At 34.8% G+C, this 17447-nt stretch overlaps 1 protein-coding gene across 1 annotated transcript in view; it reads left to right on the top strand.

The window, feature by feature from the left end:
• Nucleotides 1-17447, top strand: part of cacna1bb (calcium channel, voltage-dependent, N type, alpha 1B subunit, b) — a 336559-nt gene that overhangs the window by 129319 nt on the left and 189793 nt on the right. The window lies entirely within an intron of this gene.

Below are 17447 nucleotides of genomic sequence, written 5' to 3'. Positions count from 1 at the left end.
CACACATCAGCATTAAATAACATAGGGAATCAATGAATGCAGGTCATTTTTGACCCATGTTGTGCATTAGAAGGTGTTTATATGTTGTGCATCAAAGGGTTAAATGCTTTGGTCCAGAGTATCATAACAATAACCAGCCAGATTTTTATGGTTATTCATGGTCCTCAGAGGACAAGTCTTGATGGTTATGGTGCGATTGTTGGGTCAGATTTTCCACTTGATCATCACTTTTCTATGACAGTGTGCCATGAAAAAAAAGACTGAATTTAGGTGTTGATATTCATGCCCCTCGGAGGATGAACCCTCCTTCATTTGGACACCTCATGAGCTTCCATTGTTGTTCTCTAAATAGCAAGGGATCCATTTATCCAAGGAGCACAATGCCACTGATTTTGTTGATTGTTATACTCTTATGGAGATGTTGACAACATGGCCTTTATTCTAGTGCCACCACCAGGACACACTTCATGCCAGCACTAAATTTCACCGTTAGACTAACAGAATAAAGCTGTTTTTCCATCAATCACTTTAATATTTTGGGCACCATGAACATTCTAGCCTCCAGCAACCACTAAGGGTGTTTTAAACTCATAAAACCATGAATAATTCATTCAGAGACGGATTTCAATATGCACTATTTTTGCACCATCCATGTGCTTAACATTCATATAGAGACACACATTCACACCTGGGAGCTGTTAGACACAAAGCTGAGACCAGTTAGCAGCTCCCCCGGAGAGTCTGGAGAATAGTTTGTTGCTGAAAGGCACCTTGAAGGTAATTTTATATCCATTTATTTTAACTGTGGAGTCACCAATAACACCTACATGATCAAATCACATGACTTCTTCATGACATCTAAAAAAGACACAAAATGACAAAAATAGATGAAAAAATGACACAAATCTGACTGAACATTTGCTCTCACTTTGCAATACAAATATCAAGATATATATCATATATCAAATGAGCAAAAATAGATGTAAAAATGATAATTATCCAAAAAGACACAACTGAGCAAAAATAGATGCAAAAATGACAACAAAAAATGACACAAAATGACCAAAATAGATGAAAAAATTACACAACATTTTCGAAATAGTGAAAAAATGAGCAAAAATAGATGTAAAAATAATTTTAAAAAAGACACATATTGACCAAAATATAGATGTAAAAATGATTAAAATGACAACAAAAAAAAGACACAAATGAGCAAAAATAGATGAAAAAATTACACAAAATTTTCCAAATTTGACTGAACATTTGCTCTCACTTTGCGATAAAAATATCAGGATATATATTGTATATCGTATGAGCAAAAATAGATGTAAAAATGACTAAAAAAGACACAAAATGACAAAAATAGATGAAAAAATTACACAAAAGTTTCGAAATTTGACTGAACATTTGCTCTCACTTTGTGATAAAAATATCAGGATATATATTGTGTATCGATATTCAGCCTAAATATATCAGGATATGACTTTTGGTCCATATCGCCCAGCCCTATACATTTTCATTCTGTAAACACTTAAACACACAAATATATTTTTTGGCCTATATGCAAACTTGCATACGTCATTTGTTAAAAAGAATTTAAGACATGAAGCCCAGACAGCCATTGTGGGCTCGGCCCAGACACTTCCTTAGTTCTGCTTGGCTGGCCGTCGCTGATGCTTTAGGGATTCTTGTTTTTTTCTTTTTGTGTCCGGGAATCGTGTGTTTCTAAAAGGCACTATCATGCTTTTGGCTGCTCTGAAAACCAGAGGTGCTGGCATTTAGATAACAAAAGTGTTTGGGTTGGTGACAGACAGAAACAGTACTTAAAACTTAAAACGGCTCAGGGGAACGTCCCACTGACCCAGATGTCTCAGACACAAACCACACGGCTTTAACTTCTCTGCTTTGTGTCCAGACACAGATTGTTACGTGACATTTAGTCTGCTCTGCTCTCTTTCTCTACTCTACAATCGTCTTAGCTGTTCATAGGCGCGTGCATATTTGAAAAAAAACCACCTAACCCTAAACAAATCCTAACAAAAGGCTTCTCAGCTGTTTTTTGCAGTATTAAATGTCCTTAATAACAGACTAAAAGTAAATCTGACCACTAGAAAGGAGTCATTTTCAAGATGGGCAGGAAGCCTCCAACATTAGACAAAGATATATGAGAAAGGAGAAATAATAGTAATAAAAATAATAATAATAATGAATGAAGGGAAACTGTAAAGTGTCTGTGGTGAAGGTTCACTGGAACTGATCACATCTTTGTGGTTGTAAATGTAATAAATAATACGAGAAGCTAACAAAGTTCAGTTCAGTTACTCAGGACAGGACGCACACTGTTATTTATAAACACTCTGATTGACATGTCCCGCCCTGTGGAGTACCCCAAGGCTCTATCATAGCACCACTGCTTTTCTCATTCCACATGCTCCCAACTGGCAACCGCCTGCTCCAAATTAACGTAAATGTCTATTTTTATGCAGATGACACCATATTTATATTTCCATTCTCTTGTTCTATGTTTCCATGCATTTTTATTACTTAAAATACAAATCATTTACTTTGTCCGATCAGAGTTTGAGATTTTTAAATCAAGACTGAAAACCTGCTTATTTTCCCTCCGCTATAATTTAACTGCAATATCTCGGACCTTGTTCTAGCTTTTGGTCCTCATTTAGAGTTTTCTGGAAGTTGACATGTCCAACACTGTGGAGTACCCCAAGACTCTATTATAGCACCACTGCTTTTCTCATTCCAAATGCTCCCAACTGGCAACTGCCTGCTCCAAATTAACGTAAATTTCAATTTTTATGCAGGTGACACCCAGATTTATATTTCCATTCTCTTTTTCTATGTTTCCATGTATTTTCTTAATTTAATTTGTCCGATCAGAGATTGAGATTTTTAAATCAAGACGGAAAACCTGCTTATTTTCCCTCTGCTATAATTTAATTGGAATATCTCTGACCTTCTTCTAGCTTTTGGTCCTCATTTAGAGTTTTCTGGAAGTAATCTCTCTGAAAATCACATTAACAGCACTAATAATTTGATATTATTATTATTATTATGGACCCTTTCTGCTATTGTCTTCTTTCGTTTTTGTAGTGTGTACTGAGAAACGGACTTGTCATTGTTTTGGTTCAGGAATAAAAAAGAAAGAGTCCATGGAGCCGAACACCGAACAGGAACAGTGTTTCCTCTGTGCCTCTGCTGCTACATTACCATTCGTGCAGAACCCATATTGGCACATTGACACCCTGAAGTGGGCCTCTGTGTACCTGTTCTGTTCTGCTTCTGCATGCTGGCTTACACACACACACACACACACACACACACACACACACACACACACACACACATGAGATATCAAAGACGAGATAGTCCAGGTGTTGCAGATGTTGATTGGAGGAGTCAGTTTTAAATTTATGAACCAGTACGGGAAACCTGAGAGTTTAAAACTCCTTGTCAGTTTTTTTTTTTGATGATATTTCAAGTAAAACCGGCAATAAGGTCAAATACATTTAGCATAAAAATACAAAAACAGATGTTAGCCTTCTTTTATCTCTAATGTGCAACCTGTGTCCACATTTGCAAGATTTAAAAGTCTTCATTAAGCATGTTTGTGGTTTTTTAGAAAAAGAAAACTGAAAGAAAATCTGATGGGTTTTTTTGTGTGTTTTTGTGTTCAAAATGTTGATCCAGTAAGTCAAAGTAAAAAAAATAATTATCAGGTCATAAAGGGGAGGTTGTGCTGAAATAAAAATATACTAACATGACGTTGTAAACATTGTTTTAAGTGTTATATACAGACAGAATGAAAAGGATTCAAAAACGGCCAAAATAGCTTCAAACTCCAGAGGGTTAAGTGTTCAACATGCTTATTTCTAGATTTAATAATCTTAATTTAATAAATCTTGTCAAGGTAAATTATCTGTCCATGCAGCAAGATCATTTCCCTCAGATTTACTGTTTTATCTGGTTTTTAGACTAAACACCTTTTTTTTGCAGTGTGCACTCTACTAGTTTTAGTTTTAATATTATATTGATTTATTTGTATTTTTTTGCAGTATTTGTCACACTTTGCACAAAGTGTACCTCACACCACCTACACAGGAGGTGTAGCGTGAGCAGCAGCAGCTTCAGTCCTCAGGATGCGTTCAGGCTCAGTATTAACCCTCTAGAGTCCCTGAAAGCACCGGCACATGACTTTTTCATGACGTGAAAACATAAAAATGAAGCAACATTGGAGTCTTGCCATCAGCTTCCCTCTAAAGTTCAGGTTTAAAACTCCATGCCAGATGTTTTTTGATGATATTCGGCTAAGTAAAACCGGAGATAATGTCAAATATATTTAGTATAAAAATCTAGAACTGCTCCAAATGAACGGACATAATAGTGGAAGATTTCAGAGGGTTAAGACACACTTCATGTTTAAAAAAAGAAAAAGAAGAATCTTTGGGTTCTGCATGCAGAGCCAGTGTGTGAGTGATGTGGAGCTGCTGCAGACGGCTGTATTGATTAAAACTGGAGTGAGACGTGCAAATGAAAAATGTGGCTGGAGCTCTTCCTGTAGAAGCTGTTTATTCTATTAATTATGAGAATATTGTCTCAGCAAAAACTACATGAGCTGACGTGAAACCAAGAGTCAAAGACATCTGTGTGACTGTAAGAAATGATTGAAGGAGCCTGTAAATGTGACAGTAATGGTTAAATAAAAATGCTGAATATCATCATGATGAGTACACAAAAAACACATAAAAACACACACAAAAAAAGCACATAAAAACAAACACAAAACACATAAAAACACATACAAAAAAACACATAAAAACACATAAAACACACACAAAAAACACAAAAACACACACAAAAAACACATAAAAACAGACACAAAAAACACAAAAAAACACACACATAAACACATACAAAAAACACACAAAAACACATACAAAAAAACACACACATAAAACACAAACACACACAAAAACACATAAACACACAAGCAAAAAAACACATAAAAACACACACAAAAACACACAAAAACATATAAAAACAGACACAAAAACACACATAAAAACACACACAAGAACACATAAAAACAGACACAAACAGACACAAAAACACATAAAAACACACAAAAAACACATAAAACACATAAAAACAGACACAAAAAAACACATAAAAACACATTTTGACTTACTGGATCAACATTTTGAAAACAGAAAACACCAAAAAAAACACAAAAGCACACATAAACACATAAAACAATGATTGAATGAAGTAATATACAGTATTATTTTTTGAGTGTGTTCAGGTACATTATCTCTGACAGGTGATCCATTATTCTGGGTCTGTTACTTTACATTTCTATCCCTCCTTTCCTTTTTCTAGTTCACTCCTCCTCCTTCTACATTTATCCTCTTTTCATCCCTAAACCCTTTTCCTCGTCTTCCTCTCTCACTTCCTTCTTCCTTCTACTTCATCTTCCTCGTTCCCAGGAGAGAGAAGCTAACTGTCACTACATTTACACAGCCATCTCCCCTCCTCCTCCTCCTCCTCCTCCTCCTCCTCTTCCTCTTCTTCTTCTTGCTCTTCCTCCAAACATCTCCCGTAGCTTTTTCTGGCTCATTATCCAAAGCGCTGCAGACCCACGCTGCTCTGATCCAACATGCCTTCTCTCTCTCTCTCTCTCTCTCTCTCTCTCTCTCTCTCTCTTATTTCTTTTCTTTGTATTTGGGTTTTTTTTTTCTTTCTCTTCTGCTCAGAGTCATTCCTTTTGATCCACTAGTTATTTTTTACTGCAGTCTTTTTGTGTGTTTTTCTTCCTGCCCACCTATTCAACCAGGTTTTTCCTCTCTATAGTGTTGAATTCTCCTTTCTGACTGATTCTCAGCCTGTTTGGCTGAGATGGGAGAGATTTCTCATGTCTTGTCACATGAGATGCATGTTAATATCAGGACTGATCACAGCTTTTGATTACTCACTAGTAAACATCAGTCTCTGGTCCTGTTTGTGCAGTAAAACGTGCCAGCTATTCATCACAAATACTGCTTCATGATCAGTGGTGGAATGAAACTAAATACATTTACTCAACTACTGTACTTAAGTACAATTTTGAGGCACTTTTATTTTACTTGTATATATATATATATATATATACCCCTAAATGTAGTAGAGTAGAAGTATAAAGTTGCATAACAGAAATACTCAAGTAAAGTACAGTAAAGTATAGTGTGCATTCAGCATTTTTAATACAAACTTTTGTGTTTACTATTTTTTGTGTTTTTTGTCATTTCTGTGTTTTTATCTGTGATCTTTGTAATTTCTTTGAATGTTTTTGTGGGGGGTTTTTGTTGGTTTTTATGTGTTTTTGTGTGGGTTTTTTTGCGGGGGGTGGGGGGGGAGTTGTGTTTTTTTTGTGTGTTTTTTTTTTGTTTTTTTGAGTGTTTTTGTGTGTTTTTAGTGTGTGTTTTTATTTGTTTTTTGTGTGTGTTTTAATGTGTTTTATGTGTTTTTATTTGTTTTTTCTGTGTGTTTATGTGTGCTTTTTGTATTTTTTTTGTGTTTCCTGTGTTCAAAATGTTGATCCAGTAACTCAAAATGAAAAAAATAATAATAATCAGGTCATATAGGTGAGGTTGTGCTGAAAACAATGATAGCAACACGTCATGGTGAAGATTTTTAAGTGGTTTCTATACAGACAGAATGAAAAAAGGAGTACAAAACCAACAAAATAGCCCCTAACTCCAAAGGGCTAATTACAGATGATTACAGGCCTCCTGATTTCCAAACAGGGTCCTTTTTGGTTCCAAAAAACAAGATGGCAATGACTTAAATTACAAACTTGAGGCTTCATTACTGCAGTATTTCATGGATGTTGTCAGGTTTGAAGAAATAAGTCGTTCAAAGAGACTTTTCCTCCTCTACGTCTGTTTTTAAAACCCATCACTTCCATTAGAGCCCAGCCCTGACCTTTAAAGATCTTCTGAGGGCCTCAGCTCATTAGGGACACTTCAGGAATACAGAACTATGACATCTTATTCCTCTAGACATGCTACATATTTAAACTCTTTAATCATCGTCTTAATCTTTCCTCAGCCCTATTTGGCTCTGTAGTCTATCTTTACTTCATCCAATTATTGTCATATCCTGTTGCAATTAAATATCAAAACGTGCAGTTTGATCGGGATCGGTGTGCTATTACTTTTCTCTAAGGAATACGAATTGTTCGCGAAAAAATGCCCAAAATGTTGCATTGAAGTGAATGGAACAGCCGAAAAAAAATGAGCGAAAAAGAACAATAATTGGAGATATTTAAACGTCTATTTCTCTGGCATAATTTTACCTAGAGACTCCATTTAAACTTTAAACAGTAGACACAAGTCTTGTGTATCGGTGTATTAATCCACGTTTCGATAGGCCATATAGTTTTTTATCAATCCCTGTTCAATGACCATGATAATTTTTGGAGAAATTCTGAGATTATAATGGGTGTGTATTGCACAGAATGTTCGTGTCACAGTGTGTGACATCATCGCCAGAGTGTAGAGGGAGAGAAGAAACTGTCAAAAAATAAATTTGAAAACTGCGCTCCAGGCTGCAAATTCCACTCTACAGAAATAATTTATACATAGAAACGTAGGAAAATTAGTCTTCTCCCTCACAATCCTCTGGTAAAGCTGTCAGAGTTATAGTTTGGGCGTAGGACGCACAGATGATCCACCAACACCACCAACAGCCTCATTGGGTCCCATATTAAAAACGCAGGAAGATTTCTGAAAAAGGGAGATATAACAGTTTTTTCAGATCGCTCTAACAAAGCTATTTTTTCATTTTTCTTAAAAAAAAACATATGTAGACGTTCAGGAAGAACTCAGGACGCTCAAAGTGAAGTCGGATCAATGATAGGTATTATGGTTTTGCCAAAAATGTTTTCTGTTCGAGGCCAGAAATTCTGTCACTGTTCTGGAACATTCTACAGCTGCAGTTAATTCTGTTGATTGCTCTGATTGCCTTTGATCCTTTGATCTTTTGATCCTTTGATGTGATTACAGTTACAGATACACGCACACACACACACACACACACACACACATTTTGAGGTTAAAGAGCATAGGTTGCTGTATAAATAAATGCTTGAAAAGGAATGCTGTACCTGTAAGTCACCGTCTCAGGGCCGAAATGTCCCACAAAGTTTTCCCTGAAGAACACGGCAAACAAAGGAAATAAAAGGAGGAACATGGCAACCTTCTGTAGTAAAAAAAGAGCCGTAGCTGTAATTGTAGGGATGCAGTGGAGCGTGACTTAATGCCATGTATGCATTAATATCCCCAGTCTACAAATGTAGAGGCACTCTTGGTTCAGGAGCTTCAGGGGGGGAGGTGAAGTCTGAAACATGATGGAGCCAGAATAGCATCCAGGGTGGGGAGGGGGCTCTATTCTGTGGATTATATATGAACCCACACTGTAAAAAATGTCCCGTTGTTTTTCCAGAAAAAAAACTGGAATATTTCTGTAAAAAATGCAGTACATATGTCAACATCTTTACAGAACAACTTGTACATTTTACATCCTAAAACTGTAGTAATTTAAAAAGAAAATAATTTTAAAGTTGTAGATTATAGCGTCCTTTACTGCTAATTTAACAGGATGATGCTGCTTTTATACTAATTATTTATGCAAAATTTACATGCAGATTTTGCTTATTGTGCATTGAATACCAGTAAATTAACATTCAGTTATTATTTATTGTACACTGAATACCAGTAAAATATACAAGTTGTTCTGTAAAGTTGTTTACATTTGTACTGTATTTTTTGCAGAATTATTCTGGGAACCACAGCTGACAGTTTTTTTCTGTAAAAGCAACATCCTTTTTTTACAGTGTACCATAAATCAAACAATAGCACAAAACTTTTACTTTTTTTTGTCATAAACTGTCATAAAAAATATAACATTTTCATGTAAAGTTATCCGGGGCCGGGTCGCGGGGGCAGCAGCTGACATTTTTTTCTATAAAAGCAACGGCATTTTTTTTTACAGTGTACCATAAATCAAAGAATAGCACAAAACTTTTACTTTTTCCTGTCATAAACTGGAAGAAACAAACAGTTTTGCTGCAAAAATATAACATTTTCATGTAAAGTTATTCTGGTAACCACAGCTGCAATTTTTTTTATATAAAAGCAACATATTTTCTCCAGTGCAGCGTCTCTTCTGTGTTTCATACAGTAACCCAGCGTTAACCCTCAGATTGATGACTGTGCTGTCTGCCCAGAGGGGGTTTCTCAGACCTCTCCTCTCTAATGGTGCAAAAGAAAATGCAGAGTACCGTCATCACCTTCCTGCCCCCTCTTCTTCTTCTTCTTCTTCTTCTTCTTCTTCTTCTTCTTCTTCTTCTCTTATTGCTTCCCTTCTGTCATCCCTCCCTCATCCTGTGGTTTCCAGCAGCTGATGTAGTGGAACGAGGCTCTTCTGTCTGCCCTGTTCTCCTCCAGCCGGAGGGAGGGTGACAGTCAGGGCACAGCCTGTTGTAATAGTTACCGTCAGTCAGTGGCACTCAGACTGTTAGAAGGGCGAGAAAATAAAAAGGGCATATCCTGACCCCAATTGGGGTCCGGAGATGATTTCTGGGGGTCTCCAAATCATTCTGGAAGTCAGCTCTGTCTCCACTGTGTTAAAGTGTTCATGTGTTTTAGTCTTTTTGGTCATTTAATGGCTTTTTTTTTTTGTCATTTTGTGTCTTTTTTTGGTAATTTAATGTTTTTTATTGGTCATTTAATGTCTTTTTTTGGTCATTTTGTGTCTTTTTTTGGTCATTTTGTGTCTTTTCTGGCCATTTCGTTTCCTTTTTATCATTTTGTGGTTAATTTGTGTCTTTTTTGGTCATTTTGTTTCCTTTTTTTGGTCATTTTGTGTATTTTTCTAGTCATTTTGTGTCTTTTTTGGTCATTTTTTTTCTTTTTTGGGCCATTTTGTGTATTTTTTTAGTCATTTTGTGTCTTTTTTGGTCATTTTGTTTGTTCTTTGTGGTCATTTTTTTGTCATTTTGTGTCTTTTTGTGGTCAATTTTGTGTCTTTTTTGGTCATTTTGTGTCGTTTTTGGTCAATTGGATTCTTTTTTGGGTAATTTTGTGTCTTTTCTGACAAATCCCAAAGTATCAAGTTGTTACTTTCCAAGGAGTCTCTGGCTTGAAGCTGACTGTTACACACTCAGGAGGTCAGAATGGACCTTTAGACTGATAGCAAAGGACTTAGATTAAAAGTAACAATAAAATATAAAAACATATATATAAATGCCCCCCTGAGTCCACCACTGGCGTCGGTAAAATGGAATACAAGCCAGGAAGTCCAGTTTGAAAAGGCGGAAAGACGCTTACATTTTTAAACCAGCAAGATTTATTATATTTGAAAAAAAACAACTGCTCGGAGCCTTGAAGAGATACTTTCATGTGCATGATGCAAACTCAGTGTAAAAGCAGAAAAGGCAGAAAAAGACATTTAAAGACTTTAAAGAGAAACACTTTGTTCATTTCACTGATTCTGTTGCATTAGTAAAATAGTCCTGACGCAGAAGACTCTGTGGTTTCTAACTGAACTGTTGCTGCACTGAACATCATCAGGAGACTCTCTGCTATGTACGGTGGCCCTGAGGTCTCAAATCGCTGCAACTTAAGAAAACACATGCAAATACACAAAACACAAGCAAACTGAGAAAACATCTTCGAGCCGAGTCTGTGGGGTCGTTTGGTGGGAAGGAAAGGAATAGTTGGGTATCATCGGCATAACAATGGTAAATGGTCAAATCGGTCAGGATCTGTCGTTTTTGTGGTAATTTTGTGTCTTTTTTGGTAATTTTGTGTCCTTTTTTTAAATGTTGTGTTTTTTTTTAAATAATTTTGTGTCCTTTTTTAAATTTTGTGTCTTTTTAATATAATTTTTTTGTCTTTTTTTAAAAATAATTTTGTCTTTTTTAAAAATAATTTTGTGTCTCTTTTGGTAATTTTGTGTCTTTTTTTGGAATTTTGTCTTTTTTTTTTTTTGTAATTTTGTCTTTTTTTTGGAATTTTGTGTCTTTTTTTGGCCATTTTGTTTCTTCTTTGAGTAATTTATTTTTTTCCCTGTCATTTTGTGTCTTTTTTGGTTATTTTGTGTCTTTTTTGGTCATTTTGTGTCTTTTTTGTCAATTTGTGTCTTTTTTAAGCAATTTCGTTTTCTATCTGTCATTTTGTGTCTTTTTTTGGTCATTTTGATACTGCCTCCAGCGGCCCCCAGGTAATTTGAGTTTGATACCCCTGCTCTAAAGTAAAGTAAGAGTTTGGTACCAGGTTTTTCTAACCATTGTGTTGATCAGTTAGGTATGAAAACCGGCTGCTGGGTTGTGTTTGTTTCCCCGTAGACACCCTGCAGCATTCACACTGTATCTACAGTCACCTCGTTGAAACCTTCAGGAGGTTTCTTGTTTTAGTGAAGCTGCTCTAGCTGTGGAAGTCCTTGTTCATAATGAAATCTGAGTCTGAACGCCCAGCGAGGAGCCCGAGAAGAGACGAATGTCACCAATCAGAGTCGACTGACTCCTTCTTGATGTTTTAGTCACGAAAGGAGCAGAGGAAAAAGAAAGAAGGGATTTCAAATGAAGAGAGATTTCAGCTTATGCTAATGATCATAATATTGCCAGACGCTGCAGAGCTAAATCTGCCATCAGTGTCGTCTTCTGGAGCTGAAGCACACAGCGGATGTTACAGATACGCAGCTACAGAACGTTGGAGGCCAGATTTTACTGGAATAAGTATTCAGAAGTATAAACTCCCCATGCAGAGAAAATAATCAGCATTATTCTCTCATTTGATGGATTTCCCTCATTTTTCCTGCCTCACCTGCATCTACTAAAGCTCTCCTGTTGTATAACACTCAATATAAAGACATTCCCTCTATGATTTATCTGTTTTAAACATTTGTAGTTTGAGGCTATTTCGTTGGTTTTTGACTCTTTTTCATTCTGCCTGTATATGCAACTTAAATAATAATCACTAGCTGGTATCATCTTTTTCAGCACAACCTCACTTGATTATTATTTTGTCATTTTAACTTACTGGATGAACATCTTGAAAGAAAAAAAAACACATAAACACACAAAAAAATACAAAAAACACAAATAAAAAACATACCAAAAACTTTTTTTTTAATTTTTAATTTTATTTTACAAAAAACACATAAAAACGCAAACAAAAAACACACAAGAAATACACAAAAAATTACAAAAAAAACATAAAAACACACAGAACACACACATAAAAACCACAAAAAACACACACAAAAATAACAAAAAATAAAAAAACACAAAAAATGAATAAATTACAAAAAATGCAAAAAAAAAACACACAAAAACACACTTTTTTTTTTTTTTTTTTACAAAAAAACATAAAAAACACACAAACATTACAAAAAACAAAAAAACCCAAAAAATGAATGAATGACAAAAAATGCAAAAAACACACAAAACAATCAGAACACACACACAAAAATTACAAAAAAACACACACACACACACACACACACACACACACACACACACACACACAAAAAATACTAAAAATGAGTGCGCAAAAATAGCTCAAAATCACACAAAAAAACAGTAAACACAAAAGATTGCCTTGAAAATGTTGAAACACACACTGCAAAATGTGAGAAGTCTCTGCAAAAAAAAGTAAAATCATGTTCCACTTGGTGGTGGTGATTTTAACCTTTGCTGAAAAAGAGTTGAGGCTCTAAATGTGACATGGAAACTTGTGTAAAAGCCAAAACTTTAGAGTTGAGCTGACAGCAGGAAACATGCTGCTGAACGTTTTTACCTCATGAAGAAGTCAAAGAGCTCCAGAGCTTTCCATGATAAATAATCTGAATTGCTGCACCACCCAACGTGCCGCATCGTTTATCTCTCCCCAGAGCAAAACATGTTCACCTTCATTTTCACCTCCAGATCCTATTTTAGATATAGTATCCATGTTATCAACAGCCGCCAGCAACAAGATCACATCTAACTTGTTAATTCTGACATCATTCTCCCAGTGGAGTCTGTGTGTGTCCTGCTTTGGTCAGGGAGAAGGAAGTTAAAATAATCAGTTGGTAAAAGTTTGGGTGAGATCATGATGGTGTCAGAAGGAAACAGGGAACAAACATATTCCACCCTGAACAACTTCCCCTGAGGATTTAAAAAGGCAATCATGCTACTTTCTGCTGTTGCACTCACCCTCCACTAGAGGTCTTCGTCAGAAAAATGTAAACATTATGAATTCTATGTGTTTAAACAAAAGACACAAGCTTTATTTTTATTTTGAGATGCCTTGAAAAAGAAAAAACAATTAACTGTAACTTTGAGCAAAACCTTCCCCTGACCAAGCTGTGCTGAAATAATAATAAAAAAAGACATTTTTTGAAGTAAGTAAGTAAGTAAGTGAGTGTGTGAGTGTGTGAGTGAGTGAGTGAGTGAGTAAATAAGTAGTAAGTATGTATGTTAATAGGAAAGTTTATTAGTTCATCAGTAAGTCAGTAAATAAGTAAGTATGTTAGTAAGTAAACAAGTAAGTATGTTAGTAAGTACGTTAGTAAATAAGTAAGTGAGTGAGTGAGTGAGTGAGTAAGTATGTATGTTAGTAGGAAAGTTAATTAGTTCATAAGTAAGTAAGTAAGTATGTTAGTAAGTAAACAAGTAAGTAAGTATGTTAGTAAGTAAACAAGTAAGTAAGTATGTTAGTAAGTTAGTATGTAAGTTAGCAAGTAAGTAAGTAAGTAAGCTAGTAAGTATGTTAGAAAGTTAGTAAGTAAGTATGTTAGTAAGTGAGTGAGTGAGTAAGTAGTAAGTACGTATGTTAGTAGGAAAGTTAATTAGTTCATCAGTAAGTAAGTAAGTAAGTATGTTAGTAAGTAAACAAGTAAGTAAGTAAGTACGGTAGTTAGCTAGTATGTAAGTTAGCAAGTAAGTAAGCAAGTAGGTACGTTAGTAAGTATGTTAGAAAGTTAGTAATTAAGTATGTTAGTAAGTACGTTAGTAAGTAAGTAAGTCAGTCAGTCAGTCAGTACGTTAGTAAGTTAGTAAATAAGTTATCAAGTAAGTAAGCAAGTAGGTACGTTAGTTAGTAAGTTAGTAAGTATGTTAGTAAGTAAGTCAGTACGTCAGTAAGTAAGTACGTTAGTAAATTAGTAAGTAAGTAAGTAAGTATGTTAGTAAGTACGTTAGTAAGTATGTTAGTTAGTTAGTTAGTAAGTAAGTATGTTAGTTAGTACGTTAGTAAGTAAGTGAGTGAGTGAGTGAGTAAGTAGTAAGTATGTATGTTAGTAGGAAAGTTAATTAGTTCATCAGTAAGTAAGTAAGTATGTTAGTAAGTAAACAAGTAAGTAAGTAAGTAAGTACGTTAGTAAGTTAGTATGTAAGTTAGCAAGTAAGTAAGCAAGTAGGTACGTTAGTAATTAAGTATGTTAGTAAGTACGTTAGTTAGTAAGTAAGTCAGTCAGTCAGTCAGTACATTAGTAAGTTAGTAAATAAGTTATCAAGTAGGTACGTTAGTTAGTAAGTTAGTAAGTATGTTAGTAAGTAAGTCAGTACGTCAGTAAGTAAGTACGTTAGTAAATTAGTAAGTTAGTAAGTAAGTATGTTAGTAAGTAAGTAAGTAAGTAAGTAAGTAAGTAAGTAAGTAAGTAAGTTAGTAAGTAAGTAAGTAAGTAAGTAAGTAAGTAAGTAAGTAAGTAAGTAAGATAGTAAGTAAGTAAGTAAGTAAGTAAGTAAGAAAGATAAAAGTCTGTGTACAGGACTTTAAGAGTACTCCTTCATATTGAACCTTTTGTAGCTTTAGAGCTGTGTAATGTTTGATAAAGGCCTCATGTGATGTTGATTGGGTGTTGATTGGGGCTGAATACTACAAATGTGAAAATGAACTTGTTGCACCAAAAGAATGCCAAAAGATGTTACATAACATTCATAGTCAACAAGGGTCTGATGCATGAAGCACAGCTCAGAAAATCTTCCTCAAGTAAAGACAAGGGCACTCTGCCTTCGCCAAGGCTATCTCACAGTGTTAACAGAAAATAATTAGTGTATCCATGCAGTTATTTAGATCCTCTCCAAATTATAACAAGTTCTTTCTTGGCACAAGCCTCATCTGAAAATCAAGCCAATATTTTTTCTGTTATCATGCTGACCTAACATGACCTCCTAGATGGAGGTAAAAGTAGAGGATGATGCTAATTTAATTTGTAAATGAGCTGCTGATTATGCAAGTAAGTAAGTAAGTAAGTAAGTAAGTAAGTAAGTAAGTAAGTAAGTAAGTAAGTAAGTAAGTAAGTAAGTAAGTAAGTAAGTAAGTAAGTATATTAGTTAGTTAGTTAGTTAGTTAGTTAGTTAGTTAGTTAGCTAGCTAGCTAGCTAGCTAGCTAGTTAGTTAGTTAGTTAGTTAGTTAGTTAGTTAGTATGTTAGTAAGTAAATATGTAAGTAAGTAAGTAAGTGCATAAGTCAGTAAGAAAGTAAGTCAGTAAGAAAGTAAGTCAGTAAGTAAGTATGTTAGTAAGTAAGTAAGTAAGTAAGTAAGTAAGTTAGCAAGTAAGTGAGTAGATAAGTAAGTAAGTAAGTATGTTAGTAAGTAAGTAAGTAAGTAAGTTAGCAAGTAAGTGAGTAGATAAGTAAGTAAGTTAGTAAGTAAGTAAGCAAGTAGGTACGTTAGTAAGTAAGATAGTAAGTATGTTAGTAAATAAGTCAGTAAGTAAGTAAGATAGCAAGTAAGTGAGTAGATAAGTAAGTAAGCAAGTAGGTACGTTAGTAAGTAAGATAGTAAGTATGTTAGTAAGTAAGTAAGTCAGTAAGTAAGTTAGCAAGTAAGTGAGTAGATAAGTAAGGAAGTAAATAAATATGTTAGTAAGTTCGCAAGTAAGTTAGCAAGTAAGTAAGCAAGCAAATAGGTACGTGAGTCAGTAAGTCAGTAAGTAAGTCAGTAAGTAAGTAAGTTAGTAAGTAAGTTAGAAAAGTAAGTAAGTAAGCAAGTAGGTACATTAGTAAGTAAGATAGTAAGTATGTTAGTAAGTAAGTAAGTCAGTAAGTACTTACGTTAGTAAATTAGTAAGTTAGGAAGTAAGTACGTTAGTAAATTAGTAAGTTTGTAAGTACGTTAGTAAGTACGTCAGACTCAGGTATGATCACTATGTCCATCTGTCTCCACTATCCAGTCATGCTGGGTAGAAATGCCACGACAGTGATCCAGTAAAGAGAGTGAAGCACTGATTCACTGTGGCTGCTGCTGCTGCAGCTCTGAGACAGTCAGCGGGGAAGTGACACCGTTCTGGCAGCAGCAGGAATGAGTGGGTGGTTTCTCAGCGTTGATAATGTGGCAATCTTCGTTTCATGCCCCGTGACTTTATTACATTTCCTCTGTCTCTCCTGGCGCCCCGACGGCTGCCATCAAATTAGACACGGCCCTAATTACTTCTGCTGTGTCATGTTCAGGCTTAACACTGCAAGAAATTTACACGTCACTTAATATTGTATTTGCTCTCATTTGAGTGTTGAATTAAAATCTCAAATCTCAGTTTGGGGAGTGTTGGGATCCTGCATGAGAGCACTGTTCTTTAATAAATCCTGATTAAAGTCATGTCTTTTATTGACAATCAAGCCAGTATTTTTTCTGTAAACATGCTGACAACAGACAAACAAAAACACGATGGAGGTAAAGGTGGAGGGTGATGTAAATTGAATTTGTAAATGAGCTGCTGATTATGCAAGTAAGTAAGTATGTAAGTCAAGTAAGTACATTAGTAAGTTAGTAAGTAAGTATGTTAGAAAGTAAGTAAGTTAGTAAGTATGTTAGTAAGTAAGTAAGTAAGTAAGTTAGTAAGTATGTTAGTAAGTAAGTTACTAAGTAAGTATGTTTGTAAGTAAGTATGTTAGTAAGTAAGTAAGTAAGTAAGTTAGTAAGTTAGTAAGTAAGTAAGTATGTTTGTAAGTAAGTAAGTTAGTAAGTATGTAAGTAAGTAAGTAAGTAAGTAAGTACATAAGTATGTTAGTAAGTAAGTAAGTAAGTAAGTAAGTAAGTAAGTATGTTAGTAAGTAAGTTAGTAAGTAAGTTAGTAAGTAAGTATGTTTGTAAGTAAGTAAGTAAGTAAGTAAGTAAGTATGTTAGTAAGTAAGTATGTTAGTAAGTAAGTAAGTATGTTAGTAAGTAAGTAAGTTACTCAGTACGTTAGTGAGTAAGTATGTTTGTAAGTAAGTATGTTTGTAAGTAAGTATGTTAGTAAGTAAGTAAGTTAGTAAGTACGTTAGTGAGTAAGTATGTTAGTAAGTAAGTATGTTAGTAAGTTAGTAAGTAAGCAAGTACGTAAGTAAGTTAGTTAGTAAGTAATTAAGTAAGTATGTTAGTAAGTAAGTAAGTAAGTAAGTTAGTAAGTATGTTAGTAAGTATGT

This window comes from Centropristis striata, chromosome 19 (assembly GCF_030273125.1).
Source record: "Centropristis striata isolate RG_2023a ecotype Rhode Island chromosome 19, C.striata_1.0, whole genome shotgun sequence".
In the NCBI taxonomy this organism is placed as follows: domain Eukaryota; kingdom Metazoa; phylum Chordata; class Actinopteri; order Perciformes; family Serranidae; genus Centropristis; species Centropristis striata.
The sequence above is the reverse complement of the archived record's forward strand: the minus strand, read 5'-3'. Positions and strand labels throughout refer to the sequence as shown.